We start from the raw sequence: 20409 nt of genomic DNA on the forward strand, positions 1-20409 counted from the left end.
AATTGTGAATCTTCCAGAAATTGTGAAACTGAATTTCCATATTAATTCTTACCCTAGTGATTGAATGGGGAAAGTGTGAGCTGTGGTTCACCATTAGCCTCACAAGCAAAGGTCTCACTGGATCCCTGTGTTCTTCTGGCCACACAGAAGGTACCTGATGGTGGGGATTTAAATTGTAATTACCGAATAGTTTGTGACAACTCCATTGTGGTGAAGGTAGGCTAGAGTCATATTATGTGTACATAAGTGGTAATTTTTATCTTGGTTTGTGATGACTGTTACCAGTATATGTCTCACATACACTATCTTCTGTTTTAAGATGGAGGTATTCTTTTAAAAACCTTTCTAAAAAACTTAAAACAGCAAGGTTTATTTGATAATTTTCAATTATTCCATGCCTCGGTAGTAATAACTTTAGGGCAAAGACATGGTAAATCCTTTGTTTCAGGGCGGTACAAAATAGTTACTAGTTTACAACTGCGTTGTGATACCCTTCCCCACACTGCCCAGTGAGTTTTTTTCTTGTGGTAACTTAAGTTCCATTCAACACATCAAATTAAAAAATTCAAAAATCAGGATAGAATTAGTTAAGATCTAAATTATAAAATAACGCATTCAAAAATGTAAAAATATGTAAAATCTATTTTTTTTTTTTATATTGAGGCTCACTGTTACCAAGTGGAAACTCTTTGAAAATGTCACTTCTAGAAACAGTTATGATTTTAAACAGGTAAAATTTGGACTGAGTATCATGCATTTTTGAAGCATTTTTCAAGGTATTTTTGTTTTGTTTTGTTTTGTTTTGTTTTTCGAGACAGGGTTTCTCTGTGTAGCCCTGGCTGTCCTGGAACTCACTCTGTAGACCAGGCTGGCCTCGAACTCAGAAATCCACCTGCCTCTGCATCCCAAGTGCTGGGATTAAAGGTGTGCACCACCACCGCCCGGCTATTTTTCAAGGTATTATGAAATTTCCAAAAGCACATTTAGAAAGAACCTTAAATTATATAAGTGTTAATATCAGTGAAGACAACCTAGATTTATAATATACACCTATGATATGATATGATATGATATGATATATGATCTGATATAATATGATGGCATTCACTTTACTAGTGTAGTACCCTGCCATGAACTTTTAATGTAGATCTTCGAAGAGAAAAATATTAGAAAAGCCCAATCTAAGACTAGGTCACATGGTATGGATTACAGTGATCGGCAAAATATAGAATCTCAGTGCATGACTGTGGGGGATTTTCTGATTTAGGTCACCTGGAGTGGGAAGATTCACCTTAACTGCCAGACTGAATAAAAAGAACAGGAGCTGAGGACCAGCACCTTTTCCTCCTTCCTGACTATAGAAACAGAGTAACCAGCAATGTCAAGCTCTTAGCACTGCAGTTTTCCCACCATGATAGACTACACCATGATCTGTGAGCCAGATCAAACCTTCCCGAACTTCTTTTCATCCAGCATTTGGTCAAAACGAGAAAAGTGACCAGTAGACCAGTATAGAAAACTGATCCTAAGATGTGAGACTGTTCACTATGGTAAACCTGGCCATGTGGTCCTTACACCTTTGGATGTGGTTCATAAGGAGAGTATGGAACACAGCAGAGAGAAACGGGCCACTCTGATCAAAGCTTGGGAGACAGGAATATTGAGAGAAACACAGGCAGTGGAGGGCTGGATCCTGAGGTTTCCAGAAAGAGAAATGACTCTGCCATGAATTGGGCTCTGGGACACTTGTGTGATAATTCTGACTAAGAATCTGGCTTTACTGTCCCTGTTCTGAGAAATCAAAGGGGGATGAATTTAAAGAAAACAAGTTTATTTGGCAGAGGAGATTTCAAGACAGAAACCTATTTAGGCTGTGCTGTAGTTACTTCTCATTTCTCTTATCCATGCTTAAAAGATAGCAGAGGAGGGGGAGAGAGAGGGAGAGAGGGAGAGAAGGAGAGAGGGAGAGAGAGAGAGAGAGAGAGAGAGAGAGAGAGAGAGAGAGAGAGAGAAGAAGGAGGAGGAGGAGGAGGAGAAGGAGGAGGAGGAGGAGGAGGAGGAGGAGGAGGAGGAGGAGGAGGAGGAGGAGGAGGAGGGAGGGACAGAGGGGGAGGGGAAGATAGGAGGGGGAAGGGGAAGGGAGAGAACCTGGCACTCTTCACTGGGCCAACAGAAACAGTGAGGTTATGGCAAGCCCAGAAAGGGTTAAATTGGGTGTGACACAGGAGGTCATGGCAGGGAAGTGAGCACAGCAAGGGGCAGGGATGGAATATCCAACACTAAAGACCTTTAGAAAAAAGTCATATGCATGCCTACTCCTCTATAAGCGTCATACAATATATAAAAATAGTTAAAATTATACCCTATAATGGACAGACAATGCCTCTACTAGGAACCACAGTATAACAAATAAAAAACTCAGTGCTTGAAAGGGCTATTTAATTGTGGCGTTGCTGGTTATGGACCCCCAAACATTATAAAATATTGCAAATGCTATTGTTTACCTATTAAAACTTGACCTTAAGACCCTATAGCTTGCACAATTCAAATGTGAGTCATAGACCATGGAGAAATCAAACTAGTATTGAGCTGAGAACTTATTGAGCTTCTGGCTGGATAGATTTCGTGATACTGGGAGATGCTACTGTACTTGAAAGATTATAAAAAGCAAAGATGACACAAAGTTGAGTAGTTACCCAAAGGGTATCTGTGAGGAGATAGGGGTGAATATGGTCAGATATACTGTACAAACACCCAAAGATCTAAGCAAACCAACTAACAAACAAAGTCTTTTCCAGGATAGGATTTTAAAAATAAAAATAATAAAAAAAATACCTTTGTGCAAAAATAAATCACAGAATGGAACTTCTATAAAAATAGGAATGTCTCATGATGGTAAATGCCTCCAAGGTAGGAAAATCATGAGTTCAAGACCAGCATGTAATATATAGCAAGCTTGAGGTTAGCCTGGTCTACAGAAGATCCTGTCTAAAAACAAACAAACAAACAAACAAACAAACAAACAAACCAAATCAACCAAACAAGAAAACACAAAATATGTTGCAATTACTGTGCCATGTTCCTACAGAAGGTCTTCTTAGTGTTCACATTACCCTTATTTAAAGTATACCTGTGAGAACTGATGCATTTAAAACAAGGGACAATTAATACTGGATCCCACATTTTATGAGTGTTAATTAAGATGAGTTACAATTAATACAGAAAAAATATTTTGTGTCATACTAATTGCATTGCTTTGATCAATAAGAGATCCATTAGAAATGCTGATCAATTTTTTTTAAGTCTTTAGACTTGGTAAGATAGTTTTCTATAAATGTACCCTCCTGGGTCAGGAATGAGCTTTCAGTTTATAAACAGAACTTGACTGGAGTCACTATGTCTGAGTCTAATTACACTTGAGAATCGTATGGCTCAGTGGGCTAAAGAGTGCATGGTAAGGGATTTTGTTTTCGTTTTGTTTCTTCTAGAATATGAACAGCTTAACTCATCTGTGGTAAATTACTAAATGATTTTACGTTGCTAAATTAGATCCTTATTACACAGCCATATTATCGATGCTCTCAAGGTACAAATGTCACTCCTTGGGTTCTGTGTTGCATTAGGAGCTAGGATGACAAAGTTGAAAGAAACCTGTCTAATTCAGAAATGATTTTTATAGAAATTCAAGTGCCTGTTGGCATCATCGGACCATAGTGACTGTCAAGGATACACTTACAGATGGATCATAAATACATAAGCCTCTTTTGACAGCACTGAAGTTAAAATATTTCTCCATCCTTTCACATCTTTTTGGTTTTGGTATATAAAATCCAGTGACAGAAACGGCATCATTGCGGAAGGCTGGAAATGCAGTGATTCATTTTTGGTAACACTGAGAAATGAGAACTAAAAACACCTTCAGGTGGGGCTTGACACTCTTGTGCATATTGGTACCAAAGGAAATAGTGGCATTGGCTCCTTCCTTCACCAAGCTTACACACACGAGTGGGATAGCAAGATTGTAAAATTGCTTTTCCTCTTTGTCTAGTCTGATTGCCTTCTTTATCTACTGGAAATGAAGGCAGTAGCTTAGTATAACAAATGATGAATCCATTCATACCAAGGAGTTTGGGCAATATTGGGCAATCACCATGAAGATATTACAGGGGTATGGTGTGGCTAGAATCAGATCACTGATGACACGGTCATGTGTGACCACAGAAAGTCAGTTTCTGGGAATCCCAGGTTTTCTTCCTTCTTTTTTATTTTTTCTTAATAAAAATTTAGGATAGTATACAAATAATGGGTTTTATTATGGCATATTTATACATTCTATATATGTCATTATACTTCATTCCTAACCATACTCCTCATCTGCATCCCCCACACCCCTCCCCACCCTAGCTTATTACTTTTCTTCCTCTAATTAGTCCCCAATTCTCTCTTCTTATTACATATTAAGTAGCCTCTGTTTCCCAACTCCCCAAATATATCTTCATTCTCATCCTCTTCCTAGTTTCATGACCTACACATAAGTGTTTGAAAATGCATATACACCTACACACACACACACACACACACACACACACACACACAACACACATACCTACACACCACACACACGCAGACCACATACACAGCACAACACACAGGCACACATACCACACACACATACACACCACACACAACACAAACACACCACACACACAAACCATACACACCACATATACAGCATGCACACATACACACCACACACATACCCACACACCACACACACATACCACATACACAAACCATGCACAGCACAACACATACACCACACACACCACACATACACATACCATACACCACACACACACCATACACACATACATAACACACACACCACATACACATACACACACACATACACCCACCCACACATAGGTATTGCTTAAATGTATATCTTATTGAAAAGCAAGAAGAAATGAGACTAGTCAGGTAGTCTTGTTGCAAATTTATAGAAAAGGCTGAAATGAGGAAGTGAACAGCCTCTTTGAGACTGACCTGATATGTGAACTTTCTTGATGACAAACACAGGTGTTGCTGAGCAGATGTGAAGAGAGAGGACAGATCAGAGTAACTGCTTCGATGTGTGTGTGCTTTATATACACTAGTAATTAATTCTGTGTTACAAATAATGCATTGGTGTCACATTAAGGAAAGAAATGAAAACACTTGCACTTGAAGTCATTTAACAAATAATAAACAAATAAATAAATAAAATAATTATTCTGCAAATGCAAAGAAACTAACTCTGTGTTTCTCTTTCTGAGTTTTTAAAAATTTTTCTTAACAATGTAATTTTCAGTTGCATCCATTTTTTTCCTGCAAATGTGATTATTTCATCTTTCTAAATGGTTGTACTAAAATTCCACCATGCATCTGTATGATATTTTACTTATTTGTAACTCTGTTGACACATTCTAGGCTGGTTCCATTTCCATTTCCTGTGTATTGTGAGCAGTGTAGCTGTAAGTACAAAGATTCAAGTGAAAGTATAAAAATCTTTCATTTTGATAGCCATCATATCAATGTATTGAAAGAAAAATCTAAGTGCAGTTTAGCTACTGAATAACTGTGTGATTTAGATAAGAAATTCAAAGATGATATCCAACTGAGTCTAAAGAGTGCAGGGTAGGAGAGTGTCTTAGTTAGGGTCTCCATTGCTGTGAAGAGACATCATGACCAAAGCAACTCTCAAAAAGGACAATATTTAGTTGGGGCTAGCTTACAGGTTCAGAGGTCCAGTCCATTATCATCAGGCATGGTGTTGGAGAAGCTGAGAGTTCTACATCTTCACTGAAAGGAAGTCAAGAACAGACTGTTTCCAGGCAGCTGGAAACAACCAGAAACAAAACAAAACAAAACAAACAAAACAAAACAAAAAAAAAAAACAAAAAAAAAAAGAACTAGAAAGATTTTTTCTGTGTCCACAAAATACCTTCCTATGTAATTAGAATATAAATGGTCATTTTAAAAATTTGTCTTATATTGAAAGAGCTTTAGTAACTGAAAATTAAATAGTAACTAAGTGACTATCAGCTAAATTGTACAGGGTTATTATTGACATTAAAATTTATTTTAAAACTCATCATAATAGCTGACTAGTAAATTTCATAGAATTTACCTTGAAGGCTTTTTAGACATTAAGGTCGAAGACTAAAGCAAAAATAAAGAATAAGTTCTATACATTGTCCACTCCTTATCACACAGACGGCTAAGACAAGGAGGAGGAAACTGATTTAAAGTCACCTTCATTCAGTTGTATATATAATGAATGACAAAATGTTTGAACCTGTGTGACTCTGAGATCTCTTTAAAATGTTTCATTTTAATTTTATTTCAGCAAATATTTATTTTTTTTAAATTCATTTTTGGAATAAAATGCCATTTGAATTCATGGTCCTCCTGACCCTGTCTTCAAATTGCCTTCAGTATGGTCTGGTGTCTTCAAGCCTTGCCAACAACATTCAAAAGATATATTTTGCTGTGTATAATACATAGAGGTTTGAAATACAAAGATACATTTAAATGTAATATCACATTTCAAAGTATCACATCTAGCTTACTACATATATTTTTTGTTGTTTGACTTTTTCTTGTGAATTTTTTGTGGCAATTTTTTAAAAAAAGAGTCTACCAAGTACCAAACCTGAAGCCAGATGTTAGAGACACAAATACAAAAAAGACTTTTTAGTCCTTGTCCCCAGGGGCTCACAGCCTACTGGGGAATTCAGGGAGGTAAACAATCACAGATCCTGCCAGCTGGGAGCAGTCAGAGCACCCAGGAAAGACACCTGACCTGGACTCAGGAAGGGCTCAGTCAGGGGGAGATGAGAAATCAGTTGGTCTCTTTATTGCACTCTTTCACAATATTCCACACCAGCTGAGGGCCTCAAGCTGTTCCCTCATTTCCAGGCTTGCCTCTGGTCTAATTGTCCTGGTAATCTCAATTTTCCAGACCACAAAGAGTTGTATCAACTTTGTCTCATCAGGAGATAGAAAACGTAAAGTCTCAGAGTGTCTTCAGAGTCTATTCCTGGGCTTCTGCAAACTCAGACTTTCTGAGTATAAGAAAGAAAACTGCTCAAAGCTTATTTCATTTGTAAAAATGAGATAGCTTAACTGATTTACAGATAATGTCAACTGAAGACTGATTTGCAGGGGTCAGTTCTAGTCTCCCACCATGTGGGTTCTAGGGTTCAAACTCAGTTTTTCAGCTTGGAGGCTGAGCCATCTGGCTAGCCTCAGGCCCCACGATTCTTAACACATGCTTTCAGTGATACCCAAAATCAATCTGCAGGAGACAGACAAATGTGTCAAAGTGTGTTCATACTAAAAATGTCATTTAAGTCAATATTACTATGGCAGGAAAGGAGATTTAACTGCTATACTCCAGTAATTCATTAAACAAATATGTGACTACAGGAAATTTAGGGTGCGGTATAAAATCACTAAATGAATCATACCTAATTTGCCTTGTCTCCTGTAAATGAGATATCTGACAGACTTGTATGGGAATATTGAAGAGTGAAAAAGTGCTTGCCACAGATGTCTATTGGCTAGCAGACAGAAAGGCTGCTAAATATCCTATAAAAAGACTGTCTCCATCCTGGCAAAGAATTAGAAGGCGCCAATTCTACCGGTTGAGAAGTTAGGCTTAGATCCTGAGGGTTGTTTACACTTGATACTGACACATTGGAAGTCTCATAGTCAATTCTCATTGCTTGCTTGGGTTAGCTTCCTGGCATATAGCAAAAAAAAAAAAAAAAAAAAAAAAAAAAAAAAAAAAATTCCAACTGAATATAGTGAGTTGAAATATCTTAAGTCTGAAATGCACAAGCAGGGTTACCTCCTTATAAATCTACTTTTTAATATTATAAAACTTGTTACCTTACCAAGTTAACTAAATGTATGCCTCTGTTTACTCTTCTGCAATATAAATAAGACAGAGAGTTAAATGTTATGCACACAAATCACTTAAAACTAAACTTAGACCAGGGAGACCTCAACAAGTACATGTTATGACTATCATTTAAATTATTGCTTCTACTTCTAGGGAACAAAATGAAAATAGGTGTCAATGAATCACAACCCACAAAGCAAGATCAAGGGATGAGAGCTTCCATGGAGTACTGGGAAGTCCTCTGCCCAGCAGCCACCAGAGCTTTCTGGTACAGAGTTTCCAAAGTTCTCCTTCAACCAAATAGCCTCAGCAATTTTGCAGTAATTCAGGAAGCAAAGGAAGGGCATCCATCTCAATATAATGAGATGCAGCCCTCGCAGAGCAAGCGTAGCAATTGTCCCACTGAGATAGCTACAGAAATCTCATGAGCCACAATCAGTTGTGACAACTCTCTGTGACAGAACGTGCCATTGATGAGTCGCTTCATTGAGGAGGCTGGGGTGAGATGACATGATCAGGCATTTGTACCTCTCCTAGGTCATGGAATTATAGATGTCACCTGATTTTACCTTCTAATATCATTTACGTGCAGATGTCGAGGGGTTAATATCACAGACCATCTGCTATATATGTGTTCCCTCAGGTCTACTGTCAATATCTCTTGATTCTTCTCTACAAGCTTTGATTTTATTGTATATTTTATTCTTACCATATAATGATCAAATACCATATATATGATAAAGTATCATACATATGATAAAATACTACATATATGATAAAATACTACATATATGATAAAATGTCAAATAGAAAATATTTTTATCACTAATGTTCCTTTGTATTCAACTGTTCTACCTTGCCAGCTTTTTTTGTCTTTACCAAATCATTGTTTTTACCACCTTGATACTTTTGAATCAGTTCTGTGAAATATTCCCCAGTGTAGATTTGTCCAGTTAGTTTTCATCTTAGGAATCAGGTTTTGAAAATTTGATAGAAATATGGCATCTCTCTCTTAATCTCTTAATCTCTTACCCTCTTACCTACTCTTGCCTTTCTGTCCCCTCCCCCCTTCTCTTTCTCTTTCTCCACATAGTCATGGCCAGTCTCTACTCCTCCTCTTCTCTCTTCTTCTTCCAACTTCTTACCCCCACCTTTGTCTTATCTCCTAAATAACCCCCCCCCCCCGGAACCGTGTGGTCTGGAGTGGTCTGTTTGCTGCAGTCGGACTTCTTATAACAACTAACAATATGCATTATATAAAGTTATCTTGTGAGTTCTTTCAGCCGTGTTACAGAAGTTGTCTATGTTAGTAATGTGGTTAACTAGGAACTTCCTGGCTTCCTTTACTGTCTTTGTTATGAAGGGCTTCATCTTTATGATGTCCCTTTGAGAAGATAGTCCGAGATTGTAGAAATGCAGTTTCTCCTTAAATTTTTATTCAGAAATTCAGATCCAATGTAATTTGATCAGTAGTGAGGTGTGCTTCCACATGTGTCAATAATAATATATTGACACATGTGATTATCACCCACTTCCAAGGAAGCAGAACTGATAAACTAACTGAAGACTGACTTGTCATGGAGAAAGTTAAAGGTACAATAAATATTCTTCTCCAAGAGACTTGAAGCTCCTTGATGTACCAAGTAGGTTTGTGACACATACATCCATTCATGAGATAAAGGGACAGTAGGTGAAGAGTGCCAGGTCTACACTAAATGCCTGGAGACAGAGCCAGTTTTCTTTTCTGGGGAAAGTAACCCTTTTATGTCAAAACTTCTTGTTTCTCTTGGGATGAGCACCAGTGTTTGGAATCAATAAGGTTTGGAAAAAAGGGACCTTTCACATTTTACCTTCTTCCTTCTCCCCTTCCACAGGACACTATTCACTCACACCTCTTTTGCTTCAGATGTTTTCTTGAGACCTTATTATCTTCTTTTTTAAAAAAAAATTAATTTATTATATTTTTATTTTGTGTGCATTGGTGTTTTGCCTGCATGTATGTCTGTTATGGAGAGTTCTGAACTGTCATATGAGTGCTGGGAATTGAACCCGTGTCCTCTGGAAGAGCATTCAGTGTTCTTAACCTGATCAGCCATTTATCTAGCCCAGACTTTAGTATCTTCCATGGAAATATTTTATATGCCTGACACTTTTTCAAACAAAGGTGCAAAGCAGACAAGTCTACTTTGTATCATATATGCAGTACAATGTCTACACAGATTGTTAATGGCATTTAAAACTTATTTAAATGGCAAAGAAATAGTTTTCTGATAGTATTATTTGCATACTGCATCACATTCATTAAGAGTTAAATAGGCATCTTGATCAACTGTGGAAGCACTGCAAAATCCTTACAGGGAACTGTCTGTTGAATTCCTAACAAATGGCTTCTAAACACACTTCTAGAGTGTAACCCACCAGCAACCTAACAATGGTGTATAATTACACGTCTAAAGTACAAACTAACAACAACCTAATAATGGCTTATCAACATACTACTATAGTGCAAACCATCACCAATTTAGCAAGACTTTTCCATTCCATGTAAACAGCTTAAAAACAAAAAGGCATCAGCTTAATATTGATGTTAAAATATTTATACTCTGATGTTCATTTCATAGAAGCAAAGTGCAGAACAGAGAATCCTTTAGTCAATAATGTCCATCTTAATGTAGTAGAGAGAATGTGGTGTGAGCCTCAGTCATTTACATTCATGGTCTGCCTTACACTTCTAGTATCTCTGGGACTCTGAGCAAGCTGCCCAGTTTGCCCTAGTGACAGTGACCTCATAAAGAAAACCAATATAGAAAATATAAAATGTTGATGATAAGCTCTAACATTACTTTCTTGTCTAAAGTGTTCATTTAAATCACTATGATTTTTCTGAAGTTTTTAAAATATTAGAATTTATATATTATATGAATATATTCAGCAAAAGTAATGGTGCCTATAAATAATTATTTAAGAAATCATTATTTCATAAAACCACTTTTTGAAAATAAAAATAATGTCTATAAATTTGGTACATTATTTGAAACAAAACATGAAATGCATATTCTGATATTCCTTCCCCAACCCTTTTTTCACAAGGGAATTCTGGGTAACCAGTCTCCTATGAGTTAGGAAGTTATATGCCAAAGGGTAACTCACCAACATGGTGGTGTATGAAATGGCAAAACATTTAAGAGATATAGATAGTAATTAAGTCATTCGAGATGTGCCCTTAGAAAGGATTAATGTACCTGGCAGGGTCTTTCTTTTTCTAAGAGTAAGCTATTACACAGTATTATACACCTCATACTTGTGATCCTAGTTCTCAGGAGACTGCGGCAAAAGGATCATAATTTTGAGGTTAGCCTGCACTACATAGCAAGCCCTGTTCTCATAAGAAGAATATGGAGAGTGAAACAGACTAGATTATCATACAAAGAGCAAACTTGATCCCTGATCCCAGCTCTCCTTCACCACATCTCTTTCATATGCATCCAGTGCTATTCCCACTATACTGTGCTGTCCTCAGGCTGGTCAGGCGGGCCACCACTAGATATTGAATCAGCCGGACCAGTTTATCTTAACCGTTCAGCATCTAAAACTGTAAGCTACATAAACACCCTCTCCCCCCTTTTTAAGCCCTTAGGCTCAAGTACTTTGTTGTGGCAGACTAATAATTTAAGGAAAATCAGTAAACTACATTGTCTAGAATTCCTCACAAGGAGAGATGATACTATGAAATGTGAGAAGGGTTACAGTGTGTCCATACAATGTCTGCAAGGTGAGAAGGTAAAATTCTGCCAGTTCTTCTTTTTTTTTTATTTCAAATGAAATATTAATACTTCCATAAAGATTATTGGTCACAAGGTGACTGTTACCTTGGGGTTAGGCTGGAGAACAAGTGACATTTGAAGCAGATAGATTATGTGGGTTCTTGGTGACTCTGTGCAATCACTCAAATTCAGACTAGCCAACCAATCGTAGATATTCACTGGAAGCATTTATTGAAGTCCTGTGTTAATGGTTCTCCATTTAGTTGCAGAGAAAAAGATAATAAATAAATGAAATATTTAAGCATAGGTTATACTTTTTAATTAGAGATTTAATGGCTGTTTTTAGTTGCTGTGTCTCAAATATTGGGGAAGGGACCAAGGATAATCTGCATACTGAACAAGCATTTTCCTGCCTTGCTACTTATTTAATATTTTACTTGTTTGATAGTTTCATACATTTTTATAACAAATTTTAATCACTGTAAACCCATTGCTCCTTCATCTCCATCCGTCACCCACTGAACCACTTCTTCTCAACAACTTCCTCTCTCATCTTCATGGTTTATTTGTGTGTGATCCAATAAGTTTACTTGACATTATTTGTCCAAGCCTGGGTAGGAGGCTGTGCATTGAAGCCAAGGAATCCTTTCAGAGGCTACACCACTGACAAAAATGACAGCTACTTCCTCATCAGCCATTCACTGCCAGTAGTCCCACTGGGAGGGATGTGGTCTCATGGGCTCCTCCCTCCTTTAAGATGCATGTTAATTGGTCCAATCACATGAGGGTGTGTGTGTGGATAACCACCATTGCAATGAATTCGTGGGTATATGGTTGTGTCAAGTCCACAAGATTTCTTTTTGCTGCATTTCTTGCCACCCCCTGGCTCTTGGATTTTTTTCTGCCCACTCTTCTACAGCATTCTCATTGATTAGGAGTGGGTGATATAGCCTGTTCCACTTAGGGCCAGGAACTCCACCATCAACTGTTCTCTGCTCCTTGGCCATATTATAATAAGCTTATAAAATAAAGAACTATAAAAATAATCTAATAGCATGTGTTTTAATACTATCATAATACTATATATTATACCATACTACATTAATATTATATATCATAGGACAATTACTTTGGCATTGTTTAACAAACTTTCAGAGGCACAGAAAAAAATGGCGATTTTACTTGGAAAAGAATCCTTGGATTCCTTTGATGAGCCCAGTCTAGTCTACTTCTTCCCAGACCCCATCCTTCTCTGCTATCTCTTTGTAGCCCAGAGAAGCTTCAAATTTATAATCTCTCCTCTTGTGTACTAAACCCCTCTTCACTCCTGAGTACTGAGTCCTGGAGTTATAAGTATGTATGTATTATCATAATCAAAAGTATTCATAATATAAGAATGCATTATAAGTATGTGCTTTCTACCAATGGTAATATTTAAGACTTTCACATACCACATACAGACAGCTTTAAACATCTCATATATACAAATGCCTATATTAAATCAAATTAATCTTCTTAATTGACACTCTCCTATCAGTCTCACATGTGATGGTTAATCTTGGTTATCAGCTTGAATCTCCTTGGCCCTAATCCCTGGGCCTGTCTGGAATCAGCTGGATCAGGTGCAGTGTGGACTCCCATATTAATACAGATGATACAATCTCATGATCTGGGGCTACAGTCCGAGTAAACATAAGGCAAGCTGATCACAAGCATTAATCACTGTCTTAATAACTTCCTGTCGGATGGTACAAAATGACCAGCCATCTCCTTCTCCTACCTCCTTCCCCTCCTTGCCATGAGAGATGTGTATCCCCTGGAATTGTTAACCAAGTAGAATTGACTAGGCAGCTTTTTCCAGGTATTCTGTTATAGAAATGCAATAATTAACATACCACTCTAATCTAGTTTATGGCCTAGAAATGAAAACCCAGATACTCTAAGACTATGTTCATTACTCCCCACTGAGGCTCAATAACTATTAACCATCTTGATTTGATATGCAAATCTCAGTCTGCAATTTTCAAACTCCTTGTTCTGAAAGGAACCACATTCAGACAAGTCAACATTAAAATGTAACCACTGGCTTTTGTAGATGAGGAGATCATTTTACATGCATCATTCATTTTAAAAATAAAACTCTAAACATCGTTCTAAGGGTCTTTTGTGATTTCTCATGACCCATTGTAAATTAGAAAGTGAACTGTCTCCATATTGATTCTCTTTCAAGCACGAATGATCTTGTTTCATATTCGTGCTAAAGTTTGTCATTTGGAATTATAGTATTTTAAAGGTTGCAACAACTAAATTTTTCAATGGGGCACAAATACAATGTATGAACTTTTCATTTGAGAACCAACAGAATAGAAAAGGTGGGTAGCGCGCTAGAGAAATTCATTCAAGCACTCTCAAGCATAACACGTAGCGAAAGCTCTGCTTATGGGCGATGCTTGCTAATGTTCTTCATTCTATCTTCCTCCTTGACATTGGTTTGTTCCAGTGAGAAATCTATACAACACACTAATCCTGCCGAAAACCACTTCTGATTTAACGAATACTCGAAGGAAATTGAAGCCTTACAATCCAGCCTGGACATGGAAGGTGTCATTTAGAGGGTCAAATGACTTGTCTAAGCTGACCGTGATATGGGTAGTAAAGCTAAAACTAAAGCTATGGTCTGCTGTTCCCCAGTCTAGTATACACAAATACATAAATATAATACTGGGAGAGGGATTTCGGTGTGTATAAAAGCTTACAGCACAAGAGTCCATGGCTCGGAATTATTTATTTGCCATGAAGGTCTTGGCATGTGAATCACTGAAGATTTTTCCTGATGAGTCATTTGGTTTTACTCAGCAGACTTGAGTTTAGAAATTCAATCAGTGACTAGCTTGTTTGGTGAGCTGTTCTTGTAATTAAATAAAACAATCCCGAGAAATTTAATCAAATAATGCCTGCCCATCAAGAATCTAGAAGCCACACTTTGTCAGTTTGTTTAAGGCAAATTTCTGGCCAACTGTTCTTTAAAAATCAAATTTAACATGACAGGCAAGTTGTTTTTAACTTCCTTGAGGGCATTGGCAAGTAATCACAAACCCTCAGACATCAAATGTGGTACAGAAAAGACTCATTATCTATATAAGAGCCCTCCAGTGACTGTGACATGATCTTTAACTTGTATCTTCCTCACTTTGATTTTAAATATGCAAAAACACATTGTTTTATGACTATGTTAAAGTGTAATCCTTCTTTGTGTGCTAAAATTGTCATATTTGCCTGACCCTAAGTGCAATCAACTTAGGAAGATTAATGAGAAAGTCTATAAATCTGTTAACTCTTACACAAAAACTTCTAGATTGAAAGGAACATGTTTATTAACCATAAAATATCAAGTTTATTTTATGTAAATTAGTTCCTGATTCATAAATCTCTTTATCATAAAGCTTCAAAAAAGAGAGTTAATTATTAGTGTGAAAATCACTTTTAATAGGCTGGAAACAGTTCAGTAGCAGAACACTTGTCTAACACATGCAAGGCCATGGGTTCTATCTTGAGCACCACACACATCAAAATACAGACTATGACAAGACATCTTAACATGATAAACGAAAATGTAAGTTAGATAACCTGTGTGAAATAAAATGATAGGAAGGAAGTCAAACAAGAACCTTGATCTACAAATATATATAGTGTTTCTGGGTGTTCTCTTAAATTAAAGTCTACTGCCTGGGGGGGGGGGGGTTGCGTAGTACAGTTGAACTCTCAGATGTTAAATATTGGCCCTGCATCTGGTGAGTAAGGTTTCACAACCATGTAAGCTCTCAGATGCTCAGAAAGTATAGTCCATGTCCCTGGGGGTGTAGTTTGCTGCCTGGATGATTTCTTGGGATACTAAGGTATTCTACAGCCCATGTCTGTGGCTGGGGTTGGAGTGGGGGTGGATGCCTGGATGATTTTTTTAGAAAGATGGTAATTTATAAGCCCAGACAAGGATAGTCCTGTTTCTGCCTTCCTGCTTTGGGACTGCAAGCACAAACCATCACACCTAACTTTTAACAATGTAGTAGAGGATCTAACTCAGGTGCTTGTGCTTGCAAGACAAACACTTTACCTACTGAGCTCCAGCCCACCGGAAGTCTTTCCTTCTATTAACACATTCTGGCAATAACAGCTGCTCTCTTCAAGATTCTGCATTTTGCTGGCTCCCCAGTATTCATGCGCTTTTTATTTTTTAATTAAAATGAACTTTATTGTTCTAAATAAGAACTCAGTCATGTTTTAGTTCATTCTGTAATATCACATCTGTAAGAATGAAAAACAAATGGAAATGAATACAAACTGTTCTAAATAATATGAAGGGAACAGAACAGACTTGTGGAACTTCTTTAAGAAAATATAATGTATAGTTGTCCGTATACAAGTTTTTCCCTTATACTTGTATTTAAACATTGGCTTGCTAACACGAGTGTAGGAGCATTTACAGAATAGGGTTTTAACTGGACCTTCTGGGTCAGTCTATTTTAAATTATTTTTTATTTTATTTTTATGGGTTATTTTATTTAATTACGTTGCAAATGTTGTCCCCCTTACATTTCCAATCGCCTCTCTGTAAACCACCCATCCCATCCCCCTTCCCCTTTGCCTCTAAGAGGGTGCTCCCCCATCTATCCACCCACTCCCCACTCCTGCCTCACCTCTCTAGCATCCCCCTACACTGGGTCATCAAGCCTCTACAGGACCAAGGGCTTCCCCTCCTGTTGATACCAGATAAGGCAATCCTCTGCTACACATGTAGCTGGAGCCATGCCCTCTCCCCCCCCCACCCCCGCCATGTATACTTTTTGGTTGGTGGTTGTTTAGTCCCTGGGAGCTCCTGGGGGGGGGGGAGGGTCTGGTGAGTTGATATTGTTGTTCTTCCTGTGGGGTTGCAATCCCCTTCAGCTCCTTCAGTCCTTCCCTTAACTCTTCCATTGGGGTCCCTTGGCTCAGTCCAGTGTTTGGTTGTGAGTATCTGCATCTGTCTTAGTCAGGTGCTGACAGAACCTCTCAGAGGACAGCCATACTAGGCTCCTGTCAGCAAAAAAAAAAAAAGACAGGGGAGTTTTCACTGTGTGGTAAGACTGGGCAAGGTGCTCTCTCTCCACTCTTGATGCTAAAAGTTGTGGGTGGGGCTAGCAGCCTCAGCATCTCATAGAGGTGGCTGGAGATGCAGGACTTCTGGTCTTCCCCGGAGGTTAGGAAGGTCACCAATGGGTTCCAACAACAGCTATGACCTATGATCAGCATCACAGTCACAGCGGCTGCCATCCCTCTGTTCACAGCTTGCTGGTTTTGTTAGTAATATTTGTTTACTGTCTTAGTCAGGTGCTGACAGAACCTCTCAGAGGACAGCCATACTAGGCTCCTGTCAGCAAACACTTCTTGGCATCAGCAATAGTATCAGTGTTTGGTGTTTGCAAATGGGATGGATCCCAAGGTGGGGCGGTCTCTCTTTCAACTACTGCTAGTTCTCTGGTTCTATGCTGTAAAACTAAATGTTCTGGTTTTATACATGTAGCTTTCTAATAATATCATGTTTATTTCTTGATATACTCACGTTTACCAAGAATATACCAGTTGTATATTTGTTATTTATTTTTAGCGGACTTTATAATATTTGATAGATATTGCTGATCACTGTATTTTCTGTGGAGTCATTTCCTTTGGAAATATTTCATAATTAACTTGCATGTTTATAAAAACAATTAAAACTTAGTTGATTTAACATGGTAAATAAGATGGTTTTATCACTCATGCATGTGATAGAATGGCATAAAAATTTTAACCATAATTAAAATTCTTATTTATATAAAATATAATATGTTATTCTAGCACATGTTTTCATAGCTTCTTCATATGTAGTATTGCTCTGAAAGAGAAAATGAATAGATACCTCACATACTTTATAAAACAAATGTTGAGATCAGGCTTTGAGATTTATAAAGTTTAGAGTTGGTGAGCAACTGCTGTTCTAGTACACATGAATCTGAGACTTAAGTCAACTTTTAAGCTTTGAGCTCCAATAGCTCAGCTACCACTTCATACTGCTTGAGATGAAGGAATTAGAATCATCAGGTATATAGTCGAGAAAGAGAGAGAGTAGAAGAAAAGGAAAGGGAAGGAAAGGAAAGGAACAAACACCAAATCACAAGTATGCCTAAGTATCTCCTTGGGTGTCTTTGTTTTAAGATTCCACAGAAGAACAAGGTAAAAACTCTAGGGAATGGATTAGCTTTGGTTTGTGAACCAAGTCTTAGCTCACAGTTGCTATGGGAAAAAATGATAGATCCAATTACAAAAAGACTAGAAAGTTTCCTATAATTAGTGTCTGTTGCACTGCTTTTGTTTATGATACGATGCAGGGAGAAGGAGAAGAAGGGATAACCACAGATAGGAATTGCTATTTCCTTCATTATTGTCTTATTGCTTTTCCACTAATAGTTGTGCCTCAAGAAAGCTACGTCATAATCATTCCATCAATAACATTAATTTGTCATTTCACTCAGCAACTGTGAGGAAGGTCTAGGCATAAAAATTATGACTGCCAGAGTCTATTATATTGCCTTGAAAACATACCTTCAGCAGAAGTGGAAGAACAAATAACAGGAAATGTCCCAGACATGCACTCTAATGTATGTCATAAAATTTTATCAGAGTTTTGACTGATGTTATTCCAAAGTTGTTTGTGTTAATATTGTATGTGACATTGGAGAACAATGATGTCATTTGTCTATAGAAAACAAATGTATACATATATGCACACATTTATAAACCGTTGTAGTAATGATAGTACACTGTACTCCTTTTAAAGCTATTCAGCAGCATCATCAAGTTATTTCACATTTTTGGATGAAATGAAAGCCATTTTAGTTAATAGTAAAAGTATTCTATTCAGTTAATACATAGAGACAGGTTCTAGTTCATTTATTTTTTGCACAAGCTTGGCCATAACCATTTTTCCATAGCCATGTTCAATTAGTGTAGTGATTTTTCCTACCTTTTCTTAAGATGATAATAATCCTATGGTCATGTTTTCAATTCTTGCCATTAAGTCTCTCAAACTTTATAACTTTAATTACAGTGTCATGCATTTAAAAGTCTATTAGAGTCAGGGAAAATTTTATACTCAGTGTGCTTAATATTTGTAGTCTTCAATAATTTTAATCACTCATCCTTAGCAACAAAATAACAACAAAAATACAAATATGCAAAATACAAAAACATAAAAAACAAAAAAAACCAAAAACAACAAAAATACAAAAATAAAACTATGCTTTTAAATATTAAAATTAGATATTAATAGGTTCAACTAATGAAGCCATCACCAAACTCTAGGGAAAATGTCCCAAATGACTTCTATCTCTACTTTGCAAAATAATAATAATAATAATAATAATAATAATAATAATAAATATCAATAATAAAAATAATAATTTTAGCAAACAGAGAACATTAGACTTTAGAGTTCATATTTTCAACATAATATTAATTTGACTGTTTCAAGAGAACATTCTAGAATATATAAACATTTGAATGTATAAACATTCTAGAATGTATAAAATTGACTAAGCAGATGAAAAAAGTCTTAAGGTAAGTGAGTATCATCTAATTTTTTTTTTGGTGAAATGAAAACAAGCACATTTTTTGTCATACTTTCCTAATTTTACAGATCAAAATTATAGGTTAACAGCAACTCAATTAGATTTCTAAATGGTGTTTTGTTTCAGAAAGAAAACAAGGCATACAGCCCTCACCTACAGAAGTGCCAAAGTCTTAAAGCCACTTTGCATACACTAATTTTTAAAATTTATTTTTAGATTTTATTTCATATGTATGAGTGTTTTGCCTGTGTGAATGTATGTTTGCCATGTAGATGTCTGATTCCCCCTGAGATCAGCAGAGGGGCATTAGATCTTGTAGAACTGAAGTAACAGATGGTTGGGAGTGTCCATGTGGATGCTGGAAACCTGCACCTGGGACTTTTGTAAGAAAGATAATACTCTAAACCGCTGAGTCATCTCTCCATCCCACCCACATTCTATATAACTAAAAATGTCTGTGTTACAACAAACTGCTAAAGCTGAGGTATAAGGATGCGAGGATGCTCTGGCCAAGACATCTGTCACCTAATTGATTGCCATGGTTGATTCAGCTGATCTAGCTGGCTAGGCCAGTGTCACCTTCCTTACAGTGTTCCATGTACATCCCTCATGAAGTTACAAAGAAGATGACATTCCCAAAATAGATGAATAGATGAGGCCTGGTCTCAGGTTAAAGGGGAAAGAGTAGCTGTACTCCCTAGCTAGAACCCCCAAACAAGCTTTCAAGAGAATATATAAACTGTCACCAAGGAGTTCACACAAATGTGAAATATGAGAAACCACTAAATAAAGCCCAGTGGTAAGATGGCCTCTCAGAAAGACGAGGAGCTGTAATTTTCTACATTGTTCAGAAACTTCTTCTAGGTATTTGACATTAAAGTTCTTTGGATGTAGTAGTCCTGCCCTTGTTCAAAAGAAATTACAGCAGAAATTTTAAGGTTTAACTGACTCACCACATCAGCACTACATCACTATGAATTAGACCTTATGTAACAGGGAAAGTTGGAATATTTTGCTCTTTTGATTTTTGTCTCTACTAAAAACATCTGATTAATTT

At 37.1% G+C, this 20409-nt stretch overlaps 1 long non-coding RNA gene across 1 annotated transcript in view; it reads left to right on the plus strand.

Annotated features, from left to right (window-relative positions):
* The window catches only part of LOC143441323 (uncharacterized), a 78957-nt gene that overhangs the window by 33933 nt on the left and 24615 nt on the right, over positions 1-20409 (plus strand). The gene's annotated exons all lie outside the window — the stretch shown is intronic.

This window comes from Arvicanthis niloticus, chromosome 2 (genome assembly GCF_011762505.2).
Source record: "Arvicanthis niloticus isolate mArvNil1 chromosome 2, mArvNil1.pat.X, whole genome shotgun sequence".
NCBI lineage: Eukaryota > Metazoa > Chordata > Mammalia > Rodentia > Muridae > Arvicanthis > Arvicanthis niloticus.